Below are 21,106 nucleotides of genomic sequence, written 5' to 3'. Positions count from 1 at the left end.
GAGCGGGCCCTCAGCTGTGCAGGCAAGTCCAGCGTCTGGACAAGTTTAGTTTCTGGACAAGCTCAGCGTCTGGGCAGCGCAGCTGTGGGACAGGTCTGGACTGCTCACCAGCAGCTCCGTGGCGTGGGTCCCTCCCGGCTGCCAGGGCTCCGCCCATCCCCCCTCTTCCCCCACTGGAGGAATCTGAGTCACTCTGGCACGGTCTCACTTTTGCACATGTCACCCAACGCAAAATTCAGCCGAGGGCTGAGGGCGGCAGGCAGCGGGGAGCTGCTCCTTCGTCTTCAACCTTTCTTCGCTCCCTTAAACATTTCCTTGGCCTTTTCAGCTCTAGACACTTGCTTGCATGGCCCTGTCTGTCTACTTAAGAGGACTCAGCTGGCTTTCTAGGGTGGTGTGAGGCATTCCTATAAACCACTCCATTAATTCCAGCACACGATCCAGCAAATTGGGGAGGGGGGATGCATGGAGGGAGAAGGCAGGGCCCCAGCTCTGCAGTGACTCACTGCACCTAAGCTTTGGTCTTCCAGGGCTCCATTCCAGACCTTTCCTGGAGTCTCTTCTTTGGCTCTGATGTTCTAGGCCAGTGGTCGGCAAACTGCGGCCGACCACTGGGATAGGGGCTTAGTCACAAGGAACAACAACAGCCTGTAATTATTGGAATCGAGAGTCTAGGTCAGTGGTCGGCAAACTCATTAGTCAACAGAGCGGCAAACCGTGGCTCGAGAGCTGCAGTTTGCCGACCACTGTTCTAGGCTTTAAGAATATTGGGGACCCAGCCATAAAGCGTCAACTTCGTGAAGAATGATCTAGTCAGAGTTACCCATGGAAGCCCCACCCAGCCCCCAAGCGGGCAGGGTCTGGAAGAAGTTTGCCTGGACCCCGCTCCTGGGCCCCGCGCTGACGCCTGAGCACTGGGTCCACCCCAGCCTCTGCCTCCTGCTGGCCCGCCCTCCGGCCTCAGAGAAATGAGCCGGGCTCCTCTCCACACACTGGCACCCACCAGACAGCTGTCCTGCACCCACCCTTCTCCATGCGGACCGTCCTCAGGGGAGCCGGACGCAGCCACGCCTCTTCACAGCGCTGTTGCCCCCCCACATCTGGGTGCTCATTTCTCCGCACACTTACTTCTTGGTGGTCTAGTGCAAAGCTGCTCAAAAACCCCGGGCTGAGTATCTGGTCAGCCAGGTGGCAGGAAAGCCAGCCACCTCCTGTCTCCTCCCGCTGTCTGCCCCCACCCCCAGCACCAGGCCCTGGACCCCTGGTCCCCAGCAGCCCTCTGGGCCCTCTCACCCCCACCCCACACCACGTCCGTTCATCTGCAAGGGAAGCTCTTATTCTACATGAAAGGTGTGACCACGAGGTGAACAGGACGAAGGTTTCTGTAGGGGACAAGCAATGACAAAGGACAGAATGTGACAGGCTTTCTTGGGGGACACAGAGAGGCCAGTGGGTTCAGGGGCGAGCCCAGGGCTTGAGCTGGGTGAGAGCAGGGGGACGGGAAGGGATCCATGGACTGGCTCAGCAGAGAGCCCTGGTGGCAAGAGCATTAGCGGAGGCTGGAGAGAGCCCACCCGGCCAGGGAGACATGCCTTCGGGTTAGCGCAGGGTAGTGCTCACGGCGGCTGTGACCCCTGGAAGGGCAGGATCCGATGGAGCAATTGCCCTGTCTGCGGGGCAGCAAGGCTCTGCCGCTGCTTCCTGGAGCTGCCCTATGGCCCAGGCGTGGACTGGACGGAGGGTCAGCCAGAGTGGCAGACAAGCGGAGCCCCTTCTTCCTTCTCTGGGAGCCCTGAGATCACCATGGCAACAAAACTCCCCTGGGATGGGCTGGGGCCAGGCAGTGTGAACTGGGGGCTGGGAGCTCAGTGAGCTCAGGTAGGAGATGACCCCAGACGTGGGCCTGAGGAGAGACCGATGAAGAGGGCCAACTGGCCCTGTGGGTGGTGGGGCCCGGGTGGCGGGTGGGGAGCTACACGATCCGCTTCCTCCCTGCTCTGATCCCAGTGCCCAGGACGACCTCACGGCTGGGCGCCACATCCTCCACTAGGAGCAGCGGGGTCCTATCTCCAAACCAGCCTGGCCCACACCGGCCCCCACCTGGCGGAGGTGGGTGTTTTTTAATGATTAAACACATTCCAGCTCTGGGTCCTGGTTTCCAAGATGACCACGAAAAGAAGAATAGCGGCCGTTCCCAACAGGCCCGCGGCCACGTGCAGCCTATTCGTTGCACCAGCTGCGCCCGATGTGCGCCCGACAAGGCCATTCAGCAGTTTGTCATTCGAAACATAGGAGAGGCCGCAGCCGAGGGGCATCTCCGAAAGCCTGTGCTTCCCAGCTGCACGTGTGAAAGGCTGTGTGCGCTGGGCCTTCCCGCCAGGGGTCGGGAATGCTCTCCCGAGGCCGGAAGGACCCACACCCCACCCGTCACACCTGCGGGTGCTGCCCCAGCGCCGCCACCACAGCCCGTGGGAGGAGCCAAGTCCTTAGGACTGAAGGAAGTTCTCTGGGGGAAAATAAATGGAAATCGTGCTTTTAATAAATGAAAGGGCGGTTGGTTAAACACCATGGCGTTATGAGGAGATATGTTTTAATGTGAAAGATGGTTTGCCAAGCATTCCATGTTAATTTGAATTAACAAGATCAGACATTTGAAAACATGATTTGAGGCCAGAGAGCCCCTGCTCTGGAGGTGTGAGCCCTGGTGCACATTCTCGGGGCCCAGAGCTCATCCCGCTTTCCGGGCGGGCGGGGTGCCGGGTGCGTCCTGGGGCCCGGAGAACCCGCAGGGGAGGAGGCTCTTCTCTGCGGTGGGAGGCCGGTGGGCTGTCCAGCAGGATCCCGCCACAGTGGAGTGACCTCGGGCCAGCGACACCCTCCCGGGCCAGGCCAGAAGTTAGGCATCCCTGCGAGTGGGAAGGGAGTTGTCCGTCACTCTTAAGTCCCCCCAACTCCCCCTGCCCTCCTCACCTCACCTCCTCTGGCCGCTCCCTCCCTGCCCAACCCCACCCAGCGGGGGCGCAGGCCCCAGGTTATCTTTTCATTCTCCTACTCTCAATCCCCCAGCGTCTCAGCTTGAATGAACGGCCCCTCACGTGCTCACAATTTCTTGTTCTGCCCTCCAGGCTGGTCAGTCTGACTTTGGTGGTGATGGTGATGAGCTGCCTGTCCCTGCAAGCTTTTCTTCCAGGCTTTCCCTGGCGCTAACTGGCTGCAGGGGAGCTGGGACAGGGAGGGGGACTACAGGTCACACAAAGCAGCGAGGGCACTAAGGGGGTGGAATTAGAGTAGGGGGTGGAATTGGAGAAGGGGGTCTCTGGGGTTGAGCCAGGCCTCCCCACCCGGGGCCGGGGATGGCCCCCCAGCACCGCTTGCTAACCACCTAATGCCAAGTGCTTCCCAGATCCGCCTTCTGAGAAGCAGAATCCATTTGTCCTGTTTCATGGCTTTGCCCAGAGCCACAACTCAATTGACTGTCTCAGCTGGGACCAGAAACCGGACACGTAACTGTGGCTCTCTCTGGGGCAGGACGGTGTCCTTACAGGGAACCACGAGCCGGCACAGCTACAGCTGGCGGCTCTACAGCATCGTCACTGTTTGAACAGATGCTGTTACAGAAAACCAGAATAAACCAAGCCATGCTCGGAGAGTTTGGAGTTACATTTATTACGCGCGGGCCCAGAGGAAAATGTCTCTCAAATTCTGGGCCCCAACATGGAGGAACGTTCCCTATTTATATGTTTTTACCTTCTTTGTCTCCCAGATATGGGGTGTTTCCGGCCCCCTTTGCAAGTTCTTAAAGAGCCCCTATGTGCTGGGTCCTTGAGACCTCAACCAAAGGCTTGGCTTGGTGCCAGCACTGATAATTTCATCCGGGGAAGGTTTAATGGCCTCTCTGAAGTGGGAGTAGTCTTATTTTCCTTATTATTTAAGCAAGCAAGCATTTACAGAAGCCAAATAGCAGGGTTAACATTTCAAATAGCAGTTTTCGTATAAGATGGATGCTTCAATGCCTCCTGAGCACTTAGCGCTGCCAGGCACTGCCCAGGCCTGAGTGTAGCGGCCTCTGCCACTGTTTGCCCCGCACACAGCCCTGGCGTCTGGCAGGCTCCTCTCTGAGGGGCAGGAGAAGGGGTGTGTGTAGGACACAGAGCCGTATGGTGGACCAAGCAGAGGCCAGAATCACCCTGCCCCTTGGCTCACGGCAGAGGAGGGAGCTGGGACAGGGAAGTGGCGTGGCCAAGGGCTCCGGGCTAAGGTGCTGGGCGTGACCTCATCTGTCCATCATCATTTCAGGGAGGGGCCATCAGGTTTCCCCCGGGGTTGGAGGAGAAAGGGGAGCCCTGAGCTTCTGATTCTGCAATTCTTCTGCTCTTGCATCTCCTCCCTTCTCCCACCCAGCCCTCTGGCCTCCCCGGCTGTGTCCAGCCCCAGCTAATGTCCATAGAGACCCAGCCCTCCAGCCAAGGAGGCCGGGCCAGCCCGAGCCCTCTGAGGAGCCAGATGAGTGGCTCCCCAGTGTCTCCGGCCTCGCTGTCAGCTCTGGGGCCGCTCTGTCACCACGTGTTGGTAATGAGTTTGGAACTCTGGGGGTGGTTTGCCTAAAACACCCTGCCTGATGCTTACACAGGATGGCTGCGCTGGCCTCCTGCCCCTCAGCTCACGTGGGATGTAAGCAGAGATCCTTCTGGGACCCAACCGCCTCTTTCTACGCCCCAAATGGTGGTCTGGCTGCAGAGGAGAGTTCCCTGAAGGCGACACCTCGTGTGTTCCAGGCCGGCTCCTTTCTGTGCTCCACTTCCTGAAGCTGCCTCTCTCCTTACCCCGAGGCAGGACTGCCCTCGTTCCCCCGCACCTCCTGCCTCGTCACCACCCTAGTCCAGCCACACGTGCTCAGGGGGGAAGAAGAGGATTGCCCTGACCGGGAGCCCAGGTCAGGTGCCCAGCTGGCGGCAGCGGGCGCCATGGGGAACTCTAGAGACGCTCCATGCCCCCCACCGCCCAGAGATGTAGATGGGAGGGCAGGGCTGCCCAGCTCGCTGTCCCGGTCCCTGTCCCCATAGTGGGCTGGGGAGGGGAGGCAGCCTCCTCCTCACACCCACCGAGGGGCAGAGGGAAACTGCCTTAGGAACAGTTGTCTCTAATTGTTACCAAACTTCTGCAAAGCAAGAAACAACAAAGAAATAAAAGCAGTAGATAATTAAGTACATAATTGTACACACCACTTGTTAATTAAGCTTTTACTCCTAGAACCTGACAGAATCTGCTTACAAGGTGATAGCGGGGGGACTGTGGCATATGGCGGGCCATCTGCAGCACGAGAGCTCTGCGGATGGCACCTCCTGGCCCTGCAGAAAGGAAACGTGAATGCAGTTTTCCACCGAGAGACTTCTCTTCAGTCTGTGCAGAAGGGGAGTGGATGCCCCGAGCGAGCGAAGAGGAAGCCATGTCAGGCAGAGCTACGGGGCTGAGCCTCGGTGCCTGCCTGTGCGCGGGGCCATGCTAGGGGCCCTCTGGGGACCCCTCTGGCTGTTTGTCTGTCTGAGAGCAGTTCCTAAGGACAAAGGCTGCTCGGGGAGAGGTGGCCTGCTGGGCCAGGACCAGCTCCTCGCTGAAAGGCTCATGTTCAGGGTGGGAGTCACAGGCCTGTGGGCAATCTTTTCTCCCTTTCTCCAAAGTATTACCATTGAAAGTGCAATCCATGTAAATCAGTAATGGAATGCTTAGATTCTTTGTGTGTGTGCACAATCTTGACATTCACTCTGCTTTGTATTCCTGGTGCAGCATCCTTCCCGCCAGCCTTCCCGGTGCTCAGCACCCACGTGCGCAGGTGGCTGCAGGCAGGTCTGGGCTCTGGCGCCCTGACTTCAGGGAGGTGGAGTGCCTGGCCCCGTCTCTGCCAGAGGCTAGGGAACACCCCTCCTACCAGCATCCCTCCTCAGACCAAGGTAGGGAGAGACGGGGCCCTGAGAGGGCGCAGAGGGGTGCAAGCGGAGACGGTCTCCACTGGCAGCCACTCCATCATTGGGGCTTCGGGGCTCAGTGGCGCTTGGCCTCTCGGATCCCACTTCCCCACGTGAAGTGAGAGAAACTACCTCTCTGGCCGCCGCGCTGGGCTGATGTAAGACCCGGAAGGATGATGCAAAAAGTCTGTTAAACAGTGGGAGGCTCACTTATGGGCAGGATTGTTGTTATTAATAAGCCTGAGCCGTGAGCTCGCACCCCTGTGTCAGGCAAGCCAGCCTCACACTGCAACCCCCCTCCGCACTGTCCTCTGGCAGCGCTCGCCCCTCCATTCTAAGGGCCTTTCCGGTTCTGCTGCTCATGCTCTCAGAGTCTGGCACGAGGGGCTCCGCAGAAACTGGCCACTGGAAGGGGGCCACCTGGGAATTGGGCTCCTGGGGGTCAAGAGGTGGCAGCCTCTGGAGACAGGTAGTTGGGGACCCAGCAGGGCTCGCAGCCCGCGCCTCTGCCTCCGGGCTTGCTCCTCTCCACCCGCTTCCTCCTCAGAATATGGGGCTGCCTTGGTCTCGTGCTCCCCCTTGGCCCTGTCAGTGAGGTCACACAGTACAAAGCATGGTGACCTGGGTCAGAGGGGGAACGCCCTCTCCCCCCTAGTTTAGAACTGCCGCCTGCCCAAGCCTGGGCCAGGACCCCAGCCTTTCTCTTCTGGAGCCAGAAGTGGGGATCCCCTCCCTGCGGGAGCTGCACATCGGCTTCCAGGCTGTAGTGCCCTCCATGGCCCCTTCCCTTGGGCGGGAATCCCGCTCGGGCCTCCCTCCTGCAGACCCTCCTCATTTGCAGCTGCTGGTCATGGGAAATCTAGGAGGTGGTGGTGGTGGTGGGGGGGGGACTGCGCAGGGGCAAAGGAGGCCTCCATTGTACTCATCAGTGACTTGCTCCCTCCACGGTGTTCCAAGAAATCCCTTGTTGGGCCCAGGGACGGGCTGCGTTGCTTTTAGTCTCACCACCACCCGCCCCCCTGCCTGTCCTGCAGCCCCACTGCCCTGTGCACGCCGGGCCCACGGGCCCTCTCGGCCGCTGCCCTGCCCTTTTGCCGGTGCTTGGTTCTCCCGCCCATCATTTTACAGATGAGAAGCAGGCCCTGGGGCGGGGTGGGGCGGGGGGGGGGGGGCACGGGTAGGTGCCCAGGCAGTGGAGCACAGGAGAGCTCGGCAGGGCTGGGCTGTGGCTCCAGGCAGATGGGGACGTGACTTCAGGAGGAGGAGAGGAAAGGCCAGCTTCATCGCTGGGCAGGTGGTTTCCGGGACAGAACCGCAAGTCTCCAGGGAGGGGCGAGGCGGCTGCATTTCTAAGACGGTAGTGCTAAGGGCCAGAGCGCCTTTTAGACAGGTCCCTGCCCGGCTGGGAAGTCTTAGCAGAAACAATGTGGAGTGAGGACTTGGTCTGGGGTGGAAGGTGAGATGGGAAGTGAAGGCCGAAGAGCGGAGCTGAGGGAAGCTCAGGGCCAGGCCCGGGCTGCAGACACGGCCTGTGGCCTTGAAGCTGAGCGGAGGGGAGCCCTCCGGGGCCCGCAGCCTCGCGCTCGGCTCTGGGCTGGCTGGGCCGGCTTTGCCAGCACAGCTGCCAGTGGAATTGAATTGGGCACAGATCCTGGGCTGAGGCCCGGGGGCATTCACAGGAGCACCACGGACCCTCTTGGGAGGGGCATGTCGGCTCCAAAGCTTGGCACCCTTTTGCGGTTTTTAACATGAGGACCCTGGGTGGAGAGGTGAAGAAAGTGATGTGGGAGGAGTGGTGCATTCTGGGAAAGTGACCCCAAGCACGAGAGTAGAGGGGTTGACAGGTGAGAGGCACTTGCTCCAGGCTTGGGACCCTCTCTCTTCCTCCCACCTCACCCTTACAATTTCAGATGTCCTCCACGGGGTGTCGGTGGGGGGTGGGGGGGTGGGATGGCAGACAGCAGTACAGAATTCACACTGGCCCTCCAGCACCCAAGCCCACCCCATCTTGCACACAGTGTCTCCAAGGGCATCTCTTCAGCCAGCCCAGCCCGGCCACCGCACCTGGCCCAGCACCCCGGGAGGCTCAGTCGGCCAGAACCCCATTTGGAGCTGCCACAGGTGCAGCTGGGGCCACCCAGGGAGACGGCCCCACCCGGAGTCAGCACCCACGGGAGCTGCCGGAGGGTATGAAGTCATTCTCCCTCTGGAGCACCTGCGGCTGCTCTGGGCGTCAGCTCTCCCCTGCCCACACCTTCCCTCTCCTCCTGGCTCCAGAGGCCTCCAAGCCAGGCCTGAGGGGCGGGAGGCCCGCTGCCCGCTGCCCACTGCCCGCTGCCTCTGCCCAGCCAGCGGGAAAGGCCCGTGAGGAGCAAGGGGCTCTGGGCCTCCGTGGAGCACCAGCCCCCTGGCCGGACCTTCTCAGCTTCCGCCCACTCCACCCGGCTCGCCCCACGGGGGCTTCTCAGAAGCTCCAGAAGAAGAAACACATTAGCAGCCCTGCTGCCCCCCACTGAGCGCCCCCCAGCGGACCAGAGCTGCGCAGCCCAGCTCAGCGGCCCTCCACGTGCCCCCTCTCCCGCACCCTTTCCCTGCGGGAGCTGCACATGGGCTTCCAGGCTGCAGTGCCCTCCATAGCCCCTGCCCGTGGGTGAGGAATCCCGCTTGGGCCTCCCTCCTGCAGACCCTCCTCATTTGCAGCTGCTGCTCATGGGAAATCTAGGAGGTGGGAGGGAGGGAGGGGACTGCGCAGGGGCAAAGGAGGTGAGGGGAACCCGTGCAGCCAGGGAGCAACGTCCCCGTGAAGTTGGAGGTAACCTTCTCCAGGAACAAACACACTGGCCCAACCCCTGGCTATGGGAGACCAACGCACCACGGGCTGTGCAGCTAATCTCCAAAGCTCTTGCTCGGAAGTCATATGATCGGTTGCCCTGGGTGTGGCAGCCAACCCCAGGCTCTGCCGGGTAAATTCTGCGTGTGCTCCCTGCTGGGAGGACGCGGTGCGGCAGGACAGCTTTGCCCTTCCCTCTGGTGTCTTCACGCAGGAAGAGCAGACGGGGGTGCCTTGGGCAGATTTCCAGATCCCCTTCTTCCTGACCCGGCCTAGACTCTCTGGGCATCTTCAGAGAAGTTCCCAGAAAGGGCCCAGGAAATGCCCATCCCCCCACCTGTGGTGAGACCCCACCTCCCTCTGCACCATCTCAGACAAGGAGGCATAATCTTGTGCTCCAGAGTCTTCAAAGCCAGAGACTCATTTACCCCTCATCTGCCTTCCCCCAGACTGTGGGCTCCTTCTGACCCCCTCCCCTGCCAGGGCCAGCGGGGCAGGCTCGCCACCCATCCAGTGACCCACCGATGCATCCTCCCTGGGGTCTGGGACAGGGATTTCCCAGGGTCCCAGCTGAATGTCATTTCCTTGTTTAAGCGAAGGCGGTGTCCTTTTTTAAGCCTGGGCACAGCCCATGTCACAAAGGCTGCAAGCTTGACTTCTGCTCCCAGAGCACAGTGGCTGGGGGAGGGCATTGCGCTGGTTTGTGGGAATGGAAGGGCGCTGCTGGTCGGGGTCATGGGCAGGGCCAGCAGCTGTCCCGACGGCCACCTCCTGTCACCAAGGACTGGGGCAGGGCCACCGGCCTTAGGAGAAGGGAACCGAAATGGCTGGTGGCTCAGAAGGGCCTGGGCCTGGGCACTGGTTCTAAGCTGCAATCTCACGAGGGACCCGTCTCTAAAAGCAGATGCCACTACCCACTTAGACGGAGAAATAGAGCATCACGCACTGCGGCAGGCGAGAAAGAAACTAGGACACTCCCTGGCAAGTGGAATGAGGAAACTCAGACAAACGGCTGGACAAATGGCCGAAAAGGCTGAGTAATTAACAGCCAGCTGATAAATTATAAAGTTCTATCCCCCCTAAACACAGATACTTCAGAGCAGGGGTTTACACCTACCCCCCCACCCCGCCCCCCAGCCAACATACCTACAAGCAGGGGTTTACACCTACCCCCTAGCCAGCATACCTAAGAGCAGGGGTTTACACCTACCCCCCCACCCCGCCCCAGCCAACATACCTGAGAGCAGTGGTTTACACCTATCCTGCTAACCAAAACCTAAGAGCAGGAGATTTAAATCACCTTAGCCAGGAAGAGAGATAACAAAAAGCAACCTAAAAAAAAAAGCCAGAGTAATCCAAGATAAAGACAAAACTAACCAGAGAGTGACCCCTGACCCCACTCTACACTCATTTGGCACGTGAGCACCCTGAAGGACGCACCGGAAATCTAATGCATAGTCCATTGAGACCCTCCCTGGGGCCCCCTAGAATTCCCACCCATAGGAAATGGATGAACCCTCCGGACAAAGGCTGCCCGCTCGGACTTTGGATTTCTTTACCCTGAGCTTCAGGAAACTTGCTCTCACCTTCACCTGGGCTGAGTCTCCAACGGCTTCCTGCTGGTCCGGGACTCGCCTGGGCTGGGACCCGTCCTGGTGCCAAGACCAGAGCGTCATGTCGCACGCTTCCGTGCGTTCTCCCTGTAGGTGGGTCCACGCGGGGATGGGAGCTAACTGGGCGCTCGTGCCTGGAATCAGACTGGAGGGAGGTGCGTGCAGCTGCATGTGTGTTTATTGACACCAACGCAACAGCTGGGGAGGGGCTTTGGCGAAGAGGCAGAGGGAACCCTGCGGCCACAGCGGGCTGTCTGCCTTCTTAGCTGCCCAGCGTCTGACTGAACCCTCTTCTGCCTGGAGGCGCCCCCAATAAGAAGCAGAAGCCTGCCTCCTGTTACAGAACTGCACGATGTCAGATGTTCACCTCTCCACACTCCTCCCCTCCCCCTCCTCTTCTCTCCTCTCCTCTCCTCTCCTCTCCTCTCCTCTCCTCTCCTCTCCTCTCCTCTCCTCTCCTCTCCTCTCCTCTCCTCTTTCCTTTACTTTTCTGTTCTTTTCTTTTTTTCTAAATCAAGTAGGACTGCCATTAGGACTAAGCTGCAAGGAGCTGTTTAATGGCACCCGCAGAAGGTGGGGCCTCATTAGACGCCATAGCCAGGCCGATGTCTTGCTCAGTCGCCCTAAACACGAGCTTGAGTCCTTCAGCATCTCTGGCGTCCAGCAGGCTTCTCTTGACGGGCGTTTGGCCAGAGCAGCGTCTATTTCACACTCCGGGAGGCGTGAGCGCCCTCCACGGCTGACTTGTAGCCGCGGAACGGAACGCAGGGGCTGCTCTCCTTTGCCTTGAGTTGCAGCCTTGCCCGGGTGTGGACCGCTCACAGGAGCGAGGCGTCCCTGCCCCTCCACCTCGAGGCCTTTAGAAAAGGGAACACGGATGGACTGTTTCCCAGGAGACCATGTTCTAGCTCCACAAATTAATCTCGAGGCCGGTTCCAGGAAGTAGACTCGCATGAGACAGACCTTCCTCGACGGAGGCCTCCCGTCACATTCGGAGTCATCTCAGCGAAGTGGCACTGAGCCAACTGCGCCATGAACGCGGCGGCTGGCCCCACAGGGACGTGTTCCCCAGCTCTGACGGCCTGTGGAGTGGACTGGCGCCCACGCCTTTCCCCGCAACCCAGGGGCCAGCCGCAACCAGGGGCCAGCTTCCCTCACGTCCGGGGATGTGTCCAGGTCAGCAGCTGGGGGGTGCTGGCCGGATGGTCATTGAATCGCTTCTTTATCGCTCCAGAGGGTTTTGCTGTGGTTTCCTTACAAGATGGTAGATGAGCGATTAGACGGACTTGACAATCCTATTTCGCATGTCGTCTGGTAAGGTGACCCCTTTAAGACTCTGTGGGGCCACTTTGCCCTCAGCACCGGGAAGGCTCCTATCAGGTTTGATGAGGTCCCAGACACCAGGGTCACCTCGGATAGTTGAGGGAAGACAGCAGGAGAGTCGCTAGCATGCCGGCTGCTACTCCGCCCACAGTTCTCTGAGCAGCTCTGGCTGCGTTCCCCATGCGGGGCGCAGCAGCAATGGCGAGGGGGGCGGCTGGCTGTCAACTCCACCCCCCCCCCCTTTCTCCTTGGCTGTGGTGCACAGCACCCCAGGCCTGGGGATGGAGAAGCCTCCGTTCTGGCGACCGTGGTGGCCTGGCCATGCCGGTTTCCAAAGTCAGCTGGTTTTCCAAGAGCATCCGGCAGCCCCCAGCTCCGTGCCTGTCTGTCTGCTGTGACACGGCGGAGCCCATGGGGCTTCGGACGCTGCTCTGGTCCACGGCGTCCAGGCCGCGTCCTCGGGCCCCTGAGAGGCTGAGCCTCCTGGTGGGTGCCCTTTAATAAACTCCATTCCTGCTCCGACCCACGGTGTCATTCTCCGCGGCCTGCGCCATGACCCTTGGCACTGCACCTGTCAGCGGTTCAGAGCCGCACCTCTGGCGGGTGGCACGGCGTGGGCGCGCGCTGAGCTGGCAGTGCACCCCACCTGCCCCGCTGTCTGCCCACGGAGAGGTAGATGGGAGCGGTGAGTGCATGAGAGTGTAAGGGGGGACCCCACCCCGCCAGGCCTGGAGGCCAGGACGGCTTCTTGGAGATGGTGGACCAGAAGCGTGAGCAAACTAAGTGGGCTGAGAGGAAAGACACGATACACTGACGCTGGCGCCTTGGGCAATAGAAGCAGGAATGGTCTTGGAATCAGGGATGTGGCCCTGGGTCAGTGTGTCAGCCCAGCCCCTGGCTCTGAGCGGACAGCAATGAGGAACAGAAAAGTGAGCCCTTGGCCACAATGAATTGCTAAGATGCAAAGAAAAATTGTTTTGAATATTAAAATTACAGATCTAACGCTACTAGGAGCATGAGTCAGAGTCTGTGAAAGCATTACGTATATTGATTTATTCCCACAGCCATCAAGACTCCTTGAAAATAATTGAAGTTGACATTTCCATTTCTGAAGCTAAATGTTGATATCACATAATGCAAAGCATATGCCTGGGATGGGCTGTGCTCTGGAAAGCATTAAAACTAATACCAACATCTACAGATCTCCCTCAGCCCCTCCGGCCCCCTCCCCGCTCCCTGCCCCTCCCCCCCCCCCTCAGCTCCCCCACCCCCAACCCTGCTGCCAATGGACAGGCCTGGAGGAGGGAGGACAGGCTCACACTGCCAGCCAGCTCAGCCAGGTCCTGGCAGTGACCGAGCTGCTGCATCCCTGCTCCGCTGGAGGAGGAAAAGAAGTTAGGGAAGAGAGGGAGGGAGGGAGGGGAGGAGAGGTGAGTGAGGGAGGAAGAGAAGCTGAAGGGGGAGGAAGGGGAAGGTCTCCCTACACTTCCGTGACCACGGAGCTGCAGCCCCCACGCTGGCGGGAAGGCCAGTCTCCACTTTTCTGGAGGCAGCCCATGCAAGAAAGCTTGTTTGGATATTACAGTTATAGAGCTAACGTGGTTAGGAGGGGCCAGGGCCAAGAGGCCTTCATTTGCTGACGGCTTCGTTGTCTCCTCTCTGGAGCCCAGGCCTCGAGTGTCATCTCATCCTCCAAGGCGGCTGCTCTGCTGTCTCTGCCCCCATTTCTCCGCCAGGCGCACAGCCTGTCAGCTCTACAAAACCCTAGAGGGGGAGAGGCGCTAAGATGGTGGTTTTAAAGCAGCATCGGAGGCCCTGCCGGGTAGGTTAGGTGTCATTGTGATACACCAAGGCTGTGGGTTCGATCCCCAGTCAGGGCATATATATTTATGCATATCAACCAATGAGTGCATAAACAAGTGGAACAACAAACCAATCTCTCTCTCTCTCCCCCCCACTCTCTCTAAACAAATAAAAGCAAAAATAAACAGCAAGATGGGGACCCATTGGTGAGCAGTAAAATCAATTTCATGGGCTGTGACAAGCATTACAAACAAACATCAGATGGAATATATCAGAGTGTACGGCAGGCAGTGAGGGTAAGGTTCCAGGGTAAGGGTAAGTTATGTCCATGCACATGTAGGAACTGTGTGATATTTATTTTATAAACAATTTGCATTGTGCCTGTTGCAGGCAGGATTTTCCAGATTTCTACAATTCTTTTAAAAAATATATATTTTTATTGATTTCAGAGGAGAGAGAGATAGAAACATCAATGACGAGAATCATTGATCGGTTGCCTCCTGCAAGTCCCACGCTGGGGATTGAGCCTGCAACCTGGGCATGTGCCCTGACCGGGGATCAAACAATGACCTTCAGCTGGGACAGATTTCTACATTTCTATATCAGTTTCTGATGTTGGGTGAAAAAAAATTGGTATGTTCAACTCTGTTATCCTTGTTAATTTTAATTTTGATTCCAGAATGTGTTCCTGAGAGCGGGATGGGATGGGGGAGGGGACAGAACCAGGTTAAACTACACTCACACATGCGCACACACTCAGATGCACACACACACTCAGATGCACACACACGCTCTCACACACAAATACGGGCACACACACCGCACAGGCTCAGACTCCGTGCTTTGCCCACATGTTCTCAGGGTGCATTTACTGGCCCTGCACACCCCCTGCAGGACAAGTTAGTCAAAGGGACAATCTAGGCCGGGGTCTCGTGATCTTTCAAAGCCCACGGACGTGTAAGTCACCCACAGTAGGTTTTCCCTCGTTGCAAACTTCCGTAGGCAGCAAGCGCTGAAGCAGGGGCTCCTCGCGCTGCCAAAGAGCCAGCTCTTGAGGGCCCCCTTCCTGGAGGGCTGTGGGTGAGTGAGCCTCACTGTGCAGTACTGTGCACATTTGGTCATTGTTTCCAACAAACCTCGAAGCATCTCCCACGTTCCATGCTCTGCGTTAGGGTTGGGGATTTTGAAACATAAGAGCCAAGTTCCGGTCTCAAATGGCCTCTCCTGGAGGGAGAGAGAGGCTAGGCAACTGGCAACGCAGGGTCCTAGAAGCATGTGCCAAGGAGGGCAGGCCCGATTTGACTGGCTGAAGACAAGAAGCACGTGGTGCTAAGGAAGCATGGTGATCTCTATTTTGTAAAACTGCTGTTTGAAATTCTCTGCTATTTTTAATTGGTCCCTTGTTCTGTGAGTCAACTCTGTTATTTTTAGACGGTTCCTTATTCTGTAAATTAACTTTGCCTTTTAGCTTGCTTGAATAATAGGGAAGATAAGCTTAGCTGTCTGACCTTGCAGGATAGCCATCCAACGTAAGGGGCTGATACTCCCATGCTCTCAAGCCAGGTGTTGTAGTTATCTGAATAGAACTGTGTTGTACTCAAGGTTACAGGCTTCCTGCAAGATATCTACTAAGCATACACAGGGCTCTTTGAAAACTTGCAAAGGGACTGGAACCCCCATATTTAGCAGACAAAAGGCGTTAGAGAACATAAAAGGGAAAGCTTCCTCCATGCTTTTGCTCAGAATCTGAGAGACATATTCCTCTGAGCCCACCAGTGTAATAAAGACTCCTAACTGACTTGACTTGTTAAGGCGTCTTACATTTAGCTCGCTGGTTTACAATATAACACTGACAGCCGGTGCACGACCATCAGGGCAGGCAGAGCAGAGGCATGAGAGAAGCAGCCTTCGGATGTCGCTGAGCTCCTGCAGCCCTGCCTGAGGCGATGGGCCCTCTGAGCGGGTTCAGTGCATGACCCAGCGAGCCAGTCTGCGTGGGCTTGTCGCTTGCCGTGGAAAGGAGACAGCATGTGATCTCACCATCGTGTACCCAGGACTGAAGTCCTTTATGTGAAGGACGTACCAGGTCACTGGGGTGTGGTGGAAACAAACCAAAGAATGGGAGATGGTCCTGCTCACAGGGTCTCAGTCTCACAGCCTTTTGGTGAGACTTCGTGGGAAGAAGCGTCGTTGGAAACGTACAGAGAATTTTACCCCTAAACAGAGCAATGGGTAGGAAATGAGGAAGCACTGCCCCCTCTCTGACTCGGTCTGTCCCTTAAGCTAATGTTTGGTGACAACGATAATAACATTTTCTGAGCACTTAGTCTGTGTCAATACTTGTGCTAAGCACAGACATGAATTAACGCCTATCACCAACTTCACAACCACTCCTGTGGGAGTCACAATTATAATCTTTTTTTATATATTTGAGGCACAAGGCAGAGGGGTAATGGCTCAAGGTCACTCAGCCTACCCCTGGGTGTGGCCAGGCTCAGGAGGCAGGAGCCTGGGACATGGCAAAGCCCTGTGCGCGCCCCCTCCTCCCCCACTTCTCTCTCACATGCTGACTGCTCCCACAAGGCTTCTAAAAGCTCATCAGCACCTTCACAACCTTGCTGTCAACAGACTTCCTTACAGTCTGTTGTGTTAAAAAAACAAACACCACAATATTGCTGTGTTAAAAAAACAAAATTCAGCTGAATAAATGTGAAGCTCTAATTGGCTTTATTAACTTATTCATGAATCAGCAGCATCTCACCTGGCAAGCAGAGAGATACTCTAAGGAATTGTACAAAATGAAAGGTTGTTTTGTGTGTGTGTGTGTATGTGTGTGTGTGTGTGTGTGTGTTTATAAAAAGAAGGCAAGAAAGTCAAAGTTGAAGGAAAGTAAGAACTCAGGGTGACGATGGCCTTTCATTGGCTGAATTGTGGTGTTTCCATTGGCTGGGCTTGTTGTTGGGCAAGAAGAAAATCTCCCTTCCTCCTGTCTGTCGGGGAAGTAAAGGTCGGCACTGCCTCTGGTTGGAGAGCCACGGTTCATCCCTTCCTGTTTGGGGTAATTTTGATGAGCAGTAGGATGTGAGCTCCCTCTATCTCGGCCTTCAAGAGGGTTCCTTTATTGATTTTTTACAACTTCCCTTTTTGACCAAGAGTCAGAGTTTCCAAGGGATGAGGTGCCAGGAAGGACCTCTCCTGGGGCCATGTCCACCATCAGAGGGAAATTGCACAGACCGGAAACAGCGTGGGGCCACATGTGAGTAACATGGGAGGGAGACGCTCAGGCATTCTTATCAAGGTCAGGTGCTGAGATCACAGCAGGGTGCTGAGCTGGCATCACCTAGCAGGCACGTCATTGTCAGGGACTGCGGTGCTTACTCCTTTAAGTAAGGGCGTAGTCAGGCTTTTAGCACATATCGGAAGAGGGTCTCCTAACCCCAAATGGTAATCCTAAATGCCGGCAAAACTGAGTACGGCTGAAGAGATTTCTTTTTTTTTTTTTTTTTTTTAAATATATTTTATTGATTTTTTAACATAGAGGAAGAGAGAGGGATAGAGAGTTAGAAACATCGATGAGAGAGAAACATCGATCAGCTGCCTCTTGCACACCCCCCACTGGGGATGTGCCTGCAACCAAGGTACATGCCCTTGACCGGAATCGAACCTGGGACCCTTGAGTCCGCAGGCCGACGCTCTATCCACTGAGCCAAACCGGTTTCGGCTGAAGAGATTTCTTAATGAGAGAGGACAAATCCGATCTATAACCATGGGGACTAGAGGTAAAGAGAGGCCACTATCTTCCCAGGTCGGTGTCAGAGTAAAGGAAAGAAAAAGAGCAGCTTGATCTGTCATCTTGGGCAAAAGGGTCTACCTCTATGTCAGATACTCCTCTTCCTCGTCCATTTCAAAGTTCCCCAGCATCTGCATAGAATCACATGTCAGGCGGAGCCCACTTTAGCTGTGAGATGTGTATCCAAGGCTCAGCACCTTCTCGTTTCGCTGGCCAGGAGTCCTTGGTAATGTCCCTTCAATGGGGCTGTCTTCCTCTGATGACATTTCCAGAAAACCCAGGCACCAGGCTCTAAACGGCGACCAACAGGATCCTTTGACTCGGCATCTGGGAAGTCTTCTCACCTGTTGATGGCAGGCTGGAGTGTAAGACATTAAAGGCTTACAGCAGCTGGGCCTATTCGCGTGAGACAGGGATCAGCAGAAGGCTGTACACTAGTGACATAGTCATCCAGTGACTGTCTCAAGTGGAGGGAGTTTGTGTTTCCCAAAGAGGGTACCACGAACAGTCAGCAAGACCGTACAGGAGAGTCCAGCAGTTTGGACAAGTTTATAAATTTTAAGTTTGAGGGTCTCGTTATCATTAGTTCTCTAGGCCTTGCCTGACGACCGAGGGTGGCAGGTACAGCGATAATTCCAAGAAGTTTGCAAGGCCTTCATTAAGGCCGGTGTCATTTGTTCAGTGACGTCAATGTGGAGACTGTGGAAGGCAGACCCCGTGTGGGGAACACATTCTCTAACAGTTTCCTGCCACCCTGAGGGCATCAGCCTTGTGACCGGGGAAGCTTCAACCCATTCGGTAAACACACAACAACAACAGCATGTTGTGACCCATGCTAGTGGCAGTTGAATGAAGTCAAGCTGCTCCTGTTCAAAAGGTCCGCAGGGAGGATGTCTGAGGCCGCTCAGGACAAAGTTAGTTTTTCCAGGACGATGGACCATTGCTTTAACATTTCTGTAGAAGTCTCCCCACCGATGTCTATTCATAATCTGAGTCATCTTAAGCGCACTGTGGTGGGTGAAGAAATGCAAAACCAACAAACGGGGTTTGCCAGGTCCCATTTGAGAGATTTGCGACTCTGGAGACAAAACACAGAGAGTCCAGCCAATTAAAAGGGGGAGGTTTTAATCTTGTGCTCCCGGGCAAAATTCGCTGGTCAGAGGGAGGGCCAGGGAAGTTCGCGCCAAAAGGGGGTGTAGGTACTTCTTTTATACAGCTGTTTAGTGGGGGGAGGGCGGAGGGCATGAGAGGTGTGGAATTTCCGCCTCGGGCCAGGAGTCTAGGAAGGCGCCAGTTATCTCTGTCACCATCTACCTTGCAGATGCATGCATAGGCTCTGGACTTCCCCCCTGCCTTGACCTAACATCCCAGCCTTTTGGTGATAGGGGGCACCAAAATCGTCCTGGCTACTTCCTGCTGACCAGGGGTGAAGAGGGTGGGGGATGTTAAAGGCCAGGGTCAGGCAGAGGCGGGTTGAAGGGCAGCCGAGTGTAAGGGTGGAGCAGGAGCTGGTTTACAGTCACCCGTGACATTTCCGCGATCTGGGAGCAGATGAATTTGAGGAGGCAGGGAGCTAGGGGAAAAAAAGACACAGATGAGAATTAGGGGCCCTATCAGGGGTAGGATCCAGGTAGCTAAAGGGTTTTGGAGCCAGCCGAAAAGAGAGTTGTCCCGGGAGTGTCTTGCACATAATTCTTCACTCAGCTCAGTCAGGGTCTGCACGTTCTGTTCCACCACTCCGGACTCGTTGATGTAGCAGCAGCATTCTTCTTGAAGGAACATGCAGGTTCCCCCTTTTTCTGCAGTAAGAAGGTCTAGGGCCCATCGGTTCTGCAGGGCTATTTGGGCTACCGGTGTTACTTGCCGCTGCAGGGAGGCTAAGGAGGCAGTAGTAGACTCCAGGGCTCTCTGGAGTTTGTCATTGAAATCCTGAGCAGAGATTATGCTGTTCCCGAGGGTCCCCCCAGCTAGGCCTACTGAGGCAGCGATACTGACCCCCAACATGACAGGGAGGAAGGCAGCCCGGTGGGCCTGGGGGTGGGATGAGGGGAGCAACCAGGCGAGCTCCGACTCTCCATACAAGGTTAGCTGGGGAACTACTGTGACCCCGAAGCAAGGCCCGGGGTCAGAGGAGTTTATGCAGTTGCTCAAGGTGCCGTTGCACCAAAAGAAGGTACCCGGGCTGGCCTTGGTGGGACTGGCTGCAGTGTGGCTGCAGTTCCAAGTGACCCGTCCCCCAGTTACCTGGTTGCTGGTCTGGTAGCATATCCGTGGGGGCAAGGTGGGCTCTGGAGTTTCGGGTTCCCAGAGGGGAATGCCAGCCAGGGGAGGCTGACATTCACCATGTCCTTGGGTTCCTGGAGGAGTCATGAGCGGGACGGCAGCCAGCAAAGGTCTTTGGAGAGAGACGCATAGAAAGCAGTGCGAGACATTGGGCAGGGTGCGGGTCTCACTGAGGAATAGTAGAGTGTGTTGGATAAGTTGGAGCCAAGAAGACAGGACTTCTACCCGGGGGGAATCAGGCAGCTTCCCTTTAAGGGAATGTTTGGCCTGTAGGATGCTGTTGGAGACCTGGATTTGGGCCTCCTGGGCCATGACATATTCCCGGGAGATGTAGATGGTCCCTGAAGGGGTTGAGCTCCAACCACCCCCGTATAGTTTTCCCATAATGCTCGCAACCCATCGCTGGTCCCAGGGGTCCCGGACCCTGATGTTGAAGGTCCCGTCCTTCCAGAAAAAGGGACCAGACCTGACCTCATTGTAGGTATCATGGATGACACAGCCTGACCAGCGGCAACCCCCATAGGTGTTGACGTCTCGATTACACCTGTCTGGGTTCCACTGGTCGTAAGCAAAGCAGGCATATGGTCGGCCACCATTGGACACTGACCAGAGTTCAACAGCAATCAGGATCTCTGCCTGGCATCCGACCAGAGGGAAGTCCTGAGATCCTACCTGCTGGGTGACTTGTGTGCTGTCCTGGTCGTAGGTTTCATGGACCTTGAACCTCCACACATAAGCAGGTGGGGGTGGGTGTAGGTTGCCCAGGGCCAGGAGGAGAAGGAGGAGGGGGAGGGTGGCTAAGGCGGACCTTAGTGGGGCCCAACACCTCACATTTATAGAAGTCATGCTGCTCTGGGGTCCTCTTGAGTCTGGAGAGGTGGTGCCATGATGGATCGCCAAGTAGTTTGGCCGCGGTGGGGGTTGTGAGGATTACTGTGTGAGGTCCCGTCCACCTGGGCTCCAAGGCCTTGGGATGTAGATTCTTAAGGAGGACTGAGTCCCCTGGCTGGAGGGCTGGTCCTCGGGAGCCTTGGTCAGCTGGTTCTGGCCTGGGCAGAAACCTGTCAGCGTGTTCCCGGAGCAGCTGCCTGAGTAGAGACAGGTATGGAAGATAAGTAGCCAGGAGAGGAGGGTCAGTAGGGAGACGATGGTTGAGAAAGAAGGGTCTCCCATAAAGAGTTCAAAAGGGCTTAAGAAGGTGGGGCTCCTTGGTGTAGCCCGGATTCTGGTCAGGGCCATGGGCAGGAGGTCCGGCCAGGAGCTGTGAATTTCTAGAGAGAGTTTAGTTAGATGGTCTTTAAGGAGGCCGTTGACCCTCTCGACCTTACCCGATGATTGTGGGTGGTAGGGTATGTGCAATTTCCAGGAGATGCCAAGAGAGGTGCTAACCTGCTGAATGACCCTTGATATAAAAGCTGGGCCGTTGTCTGATTGTATGGAGGTGGGGAGGCCAAACCTAGGGATTATGTGTGTTATTAGGGTCTCAGCCACAACTTCAGCA

At 56.6% G+C, this 21,106-nt stretch overlaps 2 non-coding genes across 2 annotated transcripts; both read left to right on the top strand.

Annotated features, from left to right (window-relative positions):
* Positions 1–7,483: 7,483 nt before the first annotated feature.
* Positions 7,484–7,576, top strand: MIR9283 (microRNA mir-9283). The gene has a single exon (NR_129006.2). It is a non-coding gene; the product is annotated as a microRNA mir-9283 (primary transcript).
* A 1,858-nt stretch (positions 7,577–9,434) lies between these two features.
* On the top strand, positions 9,435–9,522 carry MIR9285 (microRNA mir-9285). Its single transcript, NR_129008.2, is given in 1 exon segment — positions 9,435–9,522. It is a non-coding gene; the product is annotated as a microRNA mir-9285 (primary transcript).
* The last annotated feature ends 11,584 nt before the right edge of the window (positions 9,523–21,106 follow it).

Source organism: Eptesicus fuscus, chromosome 10 (genome assembly GCF_027574615.1).
Source record: "Eptesicus fuscus isolate TK198812 chromosome 10, DD_ASM_mEF_20220401, whole genome shotgun sequence".
Taxonomy (NCBI): Eukaryota; Metazoa; Chordata; class Mammalia; order Chiroptera; family Vespertilionidae; genus Eptesicus; species Eptesicus fuscus.
Note: the sequence above shows the minus strand (reverse complement) of the source record. Positions and strands in the feature narration are given on the sequence as shown.